The sequence below is a fragment of the Alosa sapidissima genome, chromosome 3 (assembly GCF_018492685.1).
Source record: "Alosa sapidissima isolate fAloSap1 chromosome 3, fAloSap1.pri, whole genome shotgun sequence".
Lineage (NCBI taxonomy): Eukaryota > Metazoa > Chordata > Actinopteri > Clupeiformes > Clupeidae > Alosa > Alosa sapidissima.
This window is the reverse complement of record NC_055959.1, coordinates 17,550,476-17,559,483: the sequence shown is the minus strand read 5'-3', so window position 1 is coordinate 17,559,483 and position 9,008 is coordinate 17,550,476. Positions and strand designations below refer to the sequence as shown.

The 9,008-nt window shown below is 43.8% G+C and overlaps 1 protein-coding gene across 1 annotated transcript in view; it reads left to right on the top strand.

Moving 5' to 3' along the window:
- The first annotated feature begins 6,845 nt into the window (after positions 1–6,845).
- Positions 6,846–9,008, top strand: part of shank1 (SH3 and multiple ankyrin repeat domains 1) — an 83,550-nt gene continuing 81,387 nt past the window's right edge. The window contains 1 exon segment of the mRNA XM_042087203.1: positions 6,846–7,176. The gene's annotated coding sequence lies outside the window, so the exon portion shown is untranslated.

Genomic DNA, 9,008 nt, shown 5'->3' with positions numbered 1-9,008 from the left:
TAAAAGTATTAAAAATACATAGATTTTCTTTTTAGTGTAATATGATTTAATGTTTATTTTGTCAATAGGGTGACATACGCTAAAATAACATTTAAATACTTTGGTTGCTCAATACGACTTTGCCAAAACAGGATAACTAAAATGTGAGAAGTTTATTTAACGTTTAACTATGTATCTAACTATGTGGTGAATGTCAAAGCTTTGCTTTAATATAATGAGTTAAAAAAAAAAAAACTCAAACACCTTTGATTTTAAGTCTATGTCTAAAATAGATTTCCTGAGCTCACTTTCCAAAATTGACCTTTGACCTTTATTTACCGTCATTTATAACTGACTACGCCCACAGGGTATAAACTTTTTCACGCTTTCTCAATGTAAAAAAATAATTAATGATAAATTGAGTTTAAATTTAATTAAAAATGACAAAACAAAAAATATTTAAAAAAATGTCTGAATGATGAATTTTGAATACCCAATGTTGATTCATGTCATAAAACGTCTCTTCACTGTGCGTTAGATATGTCCCTTGCTATTCATGGTGAAACTCAACCAGTCCTTTCTTTTTTTGAAGCACAGGTGAACATCACACTTACTGCACTTCACTAATATTTGGCCAGGGCAGTTGTCATTTTTGCATCAGCCTTGCTTTTCAGTGTAATAAGGCCAGTGGGCGGTGCTATCCTTCCTGATCCTTACAAATGGGAGTGACTCCCTCTTCCTTTTTTGCTGCCAATGAACGGCTCCATTTAATTCTCTATACAGTTCAGAGGAATACATTTACATCATTCTACACAGAGTAAAGGTTTGTCTACTGTACAATGTGTAGGAGAACACCTGCCTAAGTATGTGAATGCACCCTTCCCTTTATGCGTTGGCTAGACCATCTTCCAGACATGGACTGGGTAATGGAAACGGATTCCTGACTTCCACGACAACCAACGGCCTGTCCCTGGTTAAAGATTCTCCTCACTGCTTGACTTTCTCGTCCTACTAATTCTCACTGTTGTTCATACCTGATGCTGTGTTCCACTCTTACAACTACCTTGTCCTTATCATTGCTTATTGCCCTTAGGAATTGGCATAGCTGTTCCTTTCACCTTGAGATAAAACTTACAAACATCCTAAGAAATATGTGTAAATTGTCTGATGCTGCATAACAACAATAGAAAACAGTCATTATGGCAATTTCTATCCCTTAAAATGACTTTATCATACATGATCTGTTTACAGGTTTTAAAGAAAGATTTTTAGATAGTATATTCATATGAAATTATTACAATAGTTAGAAAACAGTTTAAGCTAACTAGTAATATTTTTTGGTTGGGTGATTATGTTTTATAGTTTAAAATGGATGTGCCATCATGCTACTATGGGTGTGACTCAACGTGTGGTCTCCTTTACTTTCTTGTAACAACAAATGGTGTAAACATATTGAGTAACCTTATTGGTTATTACAACCTTACTATTGAATTGAGTAGCCCTTTGACCCTCTAAATAGGAAGGGAACCATGGCTCGGACCGAGCTATAAACAGTCCAGCCAAACAAATGTTTCAGGAGAACAGAAAGAAGGGCTTTGTTTAATTGGTTGCTAAAGTTAAAGTTCCACCCTTTTTATACCTTTGACAACTGTCCACATTGTCCACAATGTCATATATGGTCCATTCTACATCATCACTGACTTGATCCCTATTATGAAGCTTCTCTGTCCCAGATTTGTCCTTTTCTATTTCTATTCCTCCTCTTCTATTGTGGCTACATGTTCTCTCCCGCTCTAGATCCTCGTTTTCCCTGTACTTGCGTCATTCTTCTGAGCTCTATTCTCAGCTCCTGGAATCCCCGTGCAGCAGCTCTCCTCTACTGCTACGATATCTTTAGTGTGCCCCATTTCTTACCCTCTCCTTCAGGACACTGCCCGCTGGTTTATGTGCCTGGGTTTCTGTCTGGTCATAATTTCTTGCCTTTCTTGTACCCAATCAGATGCTTTCCAATACCCCTACCCCAGCTTACTCTCTGCTTCTTCCCTGTTCCAATCCTGCTTCATACCTTCCTTGTCTGTCTTAAGCCTCACTCATACTCTTCCTTTCAAGCCTGCCCTGCTCACCTCTCCTGCCTCCACTCGTTCATCAGTCTGTGGCAGCCCATGACCTACTTTGCGGTCTTGTCCATGGAAAGTGAAGGGTTAAATGTAAAGCCAAGTGGAGCAGCCTTTTTTTTATAATGAGGACACAGGCAGAGGACCAGCAGCTCAAGAAAACCATCTTAAGTTTCAGGTTGCTAAGGTATGGTATGAAAGGCTTTAACGGCACTTCAGGCCATCAAATGTCAATCCCACAGCAATGCTAACCAAAGCTTGCGAGTGCTAGCACTCACTGTGCTGTTTACATAAGCACTGCTGGGATTCCTGCTGGAACAATTCAATCATGTGCAAGTGCTGCTCTGATGGATTTAGTCAAAACTGGGTCAAACATTTACCTGACCAATGATGTTACCCCTGTCAATATTACATGTTAATACTGCTGACACTGGCATCAGCTCAAGCTGAGACCAACTCAGTGCCAAAACGACTGGCATGTATCCAACACTTTGGTCGGCTTGGGATCTGATAAGAAAATAAATAAAACACTCAGTGACTGATGTCTCTCAGGACAGACACTCTCATCCCAGATCCCTTTAACAATGAAAAATAAAAAAAAATAAACAGCTCACACCTCAAGTTGCTCAGCCTACTTCTCAACAGGAGCTTCTTAGCATGAAGTGATGTCCTCGCACTTTGGCAACAAACATTTTGGCACCCTGTAGTGGTCGGAGTCTTCTTTGCCCCGCGGTCCTATTCTCTCTTTAAATTATTCAGTAATCCCTCTACCCATTTTACCCATCTTTCCTCACACCGCTTGCCACATAACAATGCCATTCAGCTCTTAAGATTTGCATTGACAAAGCCATTCCTTGCATGGCGCATTCATCCATCCCTAGCGGTGGAAAAAGATCAAAAGGATGTATTTATTACCTGTTTGAGAGCCTCTTTGTAGCGAAGGAGTGCGAGTGGACCAGTACCATATGATTCCAGTGAGAGTATCTGTGTTTAGCTGAGAGTGACTGAGTAGATTCAATTTTTTTGGCATAAATGCCATGAAAGTCTGGTATTTGAATTGTCAAGGAACATTTGGTGAATTTATAAATTTTGTGTAGATCACAAAACAAAATGAAATAAACTGTTACAATGTAATTGATTTTAGTATTGCAAACTCTAATTCAGACCACATCTAGAGAAGGATGCATATGCATAAACTGTACAAAAATAGAAAACATCCTGATGGACAGGGCACTTATTTAAAGACATTTTAAAGGTCTCCTACTTCTGAAGACTGTCTGATCCTGGAGAGATACATAGAGTGATGGATCAGCCACTCACATTTAATTCAGAGGCCTTTGCTATGCAAGCAAATTCAGCCCAAGAAGTACAATAATTGTTGCTGACTTCTTCATAAATTTTGGCTAATTTCCAAAACCATCCCCTTTCCCCAGCCTGACATGAATGGGTTGGGAGTGTAGAGGTGGCGACGCAGAGAAGGGCCGTTGTTTCATGGCTCCCTAGAGCTTGGCAGCAGGTCAGATCTTCCAGTGACTGTAGGAGTAGTGGGGTGGTGTCAGGGTACCACATGTCATATTTAAAGGAGAAGTTTGGTGTAATATTGACCTAAAGTGTGTTGAAACATGATACCGAGTGTGAACTTTTGTCTCATAGCTCATCTCGGCTTGTCCCCTGCACTCCGAAATCTGTTAGCCGATGCTACCAACAGGTTTTCAATGGAGGGGCATCGGGCTAGCCATGAAAATAAATCACTGTTTTACACCATTTACGAGGCTCAAAGTAGCTCCACACTTCCAGTAGCAGCAACTGGAATCCATGCATTTCCACAGAATTATTTTTGGAATCTGATCCCTTATCATACCTGTTCATTCGTACTCGTCGCTCGACTTATCGTGACTAAATTCAAGATGGCGGCGAACGGTAAACTTCCTGAAGGTACTGCCTGTATAAATCGTCTTGTAAATAAACTACCAGTGCTTTTTCAAAGTTCTCAATGTCTCGTTTTAAATGTCAGGGCCCTCGGAAGTCTACCAATGAAGTGTGGAGCTACTTTGAGCCTAAATGGTAAATGGTGTAAAACAGTGATTTATTTGCATTCTCCTTTGACTTGCCTGGAGAGGTGTAGTATGACATGACATTATGTCACTTCCTCTCTCCCTCTCTTTCCCTTTCATCCATAAACTTTCTCAATGACTTCTTCCTCTGTGAGAACACCGATTCAAAACAGATGTCTGGTCAGGCTGACACACCGAGGGAGAAGTGATGGAGAGATCTGTGTGTGATGCCACCTGTCAGATCATCTGATGCTGAGTCAGCAGAGCACTGGGAAAGCAAGGTAAAGACACGGCCATTCATAACACTGAGAAACAAGCGCAGCGTGTGGAGAGGGGGACTTAGGTGGCAAAGGGCTGAATGATGAGTGTAGCGAGCAGGGTGGAGAGATGAAATGAATTGGGTGAATGGTGGAAGAGGGATCAGATGATGGATTGAGAGCACTGTTTGGGGAACCTTGGTAGATGGTGTTTGTGAGTACAAACAGGATGTTTGTGAGCAACATGTCCATTGAACATAGATAATACATCAACATGTCTTGATGAAAACCTGACACATAAACCCAAAGGCTCAAAAGGCTCTTTATGGGCAGTCTTTTTTTAAAAAAGAAAAATTAATGTTTAAGATCAGAGCTTAAGCATAGATGATGACTGGACAGTGAAAAGACTGTCTTGATAAGAAGACTGAAGACTAAAAATTGGCGATAGTCTGGTGCAGTGGTTAAATGGAGAGAATTGGGAAGGGAGGGAGCTTTACTGCATCTCTTTGATGAGACCATGCTTTTTCAAAAAGCATTTTAATAGGTGTCAGAGGTCAAAGCTCTAATGAGAATATGTGTTTGTTACAAGTTGTTTCAGGGCTGGTCTAAAATATTTAGGCAACCAAGAGCTTGGCATTGGCATTAATGCATTGGAAGTGATCTCTTCCTCGGACTTATTTTTTGCATGATTGTGTGGCCCGAATTCTTATTCAAATGCACCATGGGGGTTCACAACACAGATCCGAGCTGACAGTCGTCCATTTGTTCACTCACAAATCCTTGCACACACACATACACACACACACACACACATACATACATGTATATCTCACGCAGTCACTTCTGTATGCAAAGCCATGCAAACTGACACATTAGACACACACCATCACTTCTCACAGGTTTTTATTATATAATCTTACTGTTTGCACACACAAGCCTGGCTCTCTCTCACTCATGCACATAGAGACATTCCTTTGCCCAAGTCCCTGCTCTCGTGAGAAACCATGCATGTGACATCAATTCAGTCGCAGTCAGTCATTGTCACCGATACTGACACACGCTCGCTCCGGCAAAACACAACTGTATATTTGCACATGAACATCATATTTTATGCATGCAAGTCCAGAGGTGCAATGGATGAATTCTGCCTTTCCTTTTGTGTTTGCGGACTTGCACGCACAAGCACTCTCATCCAACCGGATGCTGGCATACCAGCATTTTGGATTTGTACACGAGCATCTATTAAAGGGGTGTGTTGGTCGGAGGGAGGCCTTTTTAAGCAGATGCCTGTGGCAACCCTCATTCAGTAGCAGATCAAGATGATGAGAATTACTGAACATTGGTCATTACAGTTTGCCCCCAATGCTCTTTTGCCATTTTCCTTTTGTTGTCTTTCTCTTGAGTCTGAGTCTATCTATCTATCTATCTATCTATCTATCTATCTATCTATCTATCTATCTATCTATCTATCTATCTATCTATCTACCTATCTATGTATTTATCTATCTATCTATTTATCTGTATTTGCTGTGGACATTTATTATCTGTCTGCCTGTTCTTTTATTTTCTCCTCTCACTCCTTTTGTTTTCTCTCTCCCTCTCTCCCCTTCTCTCCACTCTCTCTCTCTCTCTCTCTCTCTCTCTCTCTCTCTCTCTCTCTCTCTCTCTCTCTCCTCCCGCCTCTCGTTCCCTGTGTATGCTAATAAGCATTGCAGCTGTGCTTCCTCCCATCCTCTCACACACAGCTCCCTCATTCTTAATTCATATTTAAGGCAGTTTGGCTTTGTGTGCACTCTGCAGCCTCAAACATCAAACACTTTGGTTTGTTAAAGGGTATGAAAGAGAAAAAGAGAGAGAGAGAAATAATAGCTTCATCATTGGAAAAACTGCAACGGCATGTGTTGCTCCTTGGCTTTAATTGCTTCATTTATTTGTGAAACAATTGCATTGTGCCGGTGCTGTTTCCTTGTCATTCACGTTCTTGGGTGTGATATGTGTGGTGTGCGGCTGTTTCACGGCACACTCTAATGCTCTCCTGCTGTTCCCTGCTGAAGTCTCTTGTGTCAAAAATCCTCTCTTCTCATCAGTGAAGAGTGTAGAACTCCTCAAACCATCAAAGAAATGGGGAGCGCTGAGAAGAGAGGCAGGGAAAGCTCTATGTGAAAGCTGATGGTGAGAGAGAGAGAGAGAGAGAGAGAGAGAGATGGGGAATAGAGGAGGAGGGGGAGGGGCAAGAGCACTGTGGAGAAAGCAAGGTATGGTGGGAGGGAGATGAGAGGACGAGGGTGAAAGAAAGCGACCAACCAGCAGAAAGAGAGAGAGAGATCAGGGCTGTTTGAACGTGCTAGAGAAGGAGGGAGGGAGAGAGAGAGCATGAGAGAGGGAGGGAGAAAGGAAGAGAGAGAGAGATAGAGAGAGATAGAGGGGGAAGAGACCGATTGTCAGCAGCAAAGGAAATAGAAGTGTTACTACTGAGTAGCCACTGAAACGCCGCCTGGCTGTCCAGGATATGCACCAACTCCCTGTGCCACTCGGATCGACGGACACGCTGTAAAATGTGATTTTTCAAAGGGCCTGACTATTGCCGTGGTGATTTTTTCCCCCTCATTTTTTTATTTTATCTCTCACTTTTCTCTCTCCTCCCCCTCTCTTTTTTTCTTTCTTTTTTTTCTTTTCTGCGGGCTGTTGGATTTTGTCTCGCTAACACTTCCACAGTCATCCTCTCCATTTTACCAAGGAGGGATCTGCACAGAGTGATAAAAAGGGAAGACAGTAAGTAGGCATCCCTCTCTCTTTTATCCTTCTCTCGCCTTGCTTTTGCAGGATGTGTGTCGAGGGGGGTGGTCGAGTGGGAGTTTGGGGCGAAGGAGAATAGCGTTTGGGATGGGAGGGCTAGCGGAACGAGTGGCCGAAGCAGCCGTGGAGACGGCAGCAGCTCAGCACTGGAGATGGGGGGCGGGGGGGGGGGGGGGACACCCTCTGCCGCTGACGGGTTAAGTTCCAGTGGTCATGTGCCTCGTGTGCCGTTGCTGTCCCACGGAGAAGCCGGCACAGAGCAGCGCGGCACTGCACAGCATTGCCGCTGCCCTCGATGCAACCTGAATCCCACAATGGAGGGATGAAATGAGATGAGGAGGGAGAGAGAGAGAGAGAGGAGGAGAGGTGAAGAGGCGGAGTAGGAGGTGGCATGGGGAACGGCATGGAGCGGCTGAAGAGCTCTCCAAAGAAAAAGCAAAGTGCTTTATGCTTATTGAGACAGATGAGAGCGAGAGATAGCGGGGGAGTGAATGTACCTGCATGACAGACACAGGCAGACAGGAGAAGTCAATGAATGACAGGGGGGATATCGAGACTACACTGTCAATGCCATTTCAATTGCATGATCCATCATGAGCAGTGGCAGTCTTGACATAGGAACTGACAGAGGGAGAGAGAGATAGAGAGAGAGACAAAAAGGCAAAAGGGGTAGAAGAGAGAAATGAATTTGGTGAGGGGCTTGGCATTCCATATTCTGTCACACTGAAGCACACCCACCCACATACATTGGCATGCATGTAGGCTCACCCCTCTAGCAACACGGAATGGTTGTGGTACACAGTGCAGCCCTGATGTTCTCTCTTTCTCTCTCTCTCTCTCTCTCTCCCTCTCTCTCACTCACTCTTACACTTACTCTTGCACAAATGGAACAGCATTTCTACATTAACTGTTCTTGTCAAAGTCCTGCCCGAACACCCTCATAGCTGCACACAGCCATTCACTTACACATATTAACACATGCATCACAGCACACCTAGCTTGCATGCGGCTGCTTAGTTCGAGCTCGCTGGCAAGCAAACGAACATGCGCTGCTACAGATGTGCATTCAGATGCAATCAAACGCACCATTTCCCCTCACTCGCTCCGGCTCACGTGCCCGTCCGTCCACAGAGACACGCGCAGCTGCTGCACCTGGCGATCTGTACCTGGCGATCCGTATCACTATAAAACGATACCTGACTCTGTATCACTATAAAACACACTTTCTCAGATAATGTAGTGAGATTGCCTTCTCCATTCTACACATTCAGCGGACTGACACACACAGAACTCACTTCAGCGTTAGCTTGTTTGTTTGTTTGTTTGTTTGATTTTGTTTTGTTTTAGTCTTTGTTTGGTTTTACCCGGGGCTCACGCTGAACAGGTTGGAAGGTGGCCCACATAAGAGGTTGCCAGGGGTTGTCCCTGGGATAAGGGCGTACGTGACGGCAGGGCGGGCCAACCCCCCTTACTACTGCCCTGCTTTTACTCAGCACCGGTGTTTCCACAAACAGCTCTGCTCTGGCCTCGCTTCGCCTTCCCAGTCCATCTGCCTCCTCTCTTCTCTGCAGAGAACATCGCCCACAGAGAGACAGGCAGCCCATGGGGGTCGCCACATCAGCCAGGAACACGTAATTATACACAAAGAACGTTATTGTGACCGAGAGAGGAGGGGGTGTGGGATTACATGTGTGGAGAAAGTTAGGCTCGGTGTAGCTGTGTAAGTGTGGGGGACAGAGGTGTGCAAGACGATTTGAGGAACAGTTATCATCTGATGCTGTGTTGCAGCCATGCAGGATTTGTCACTC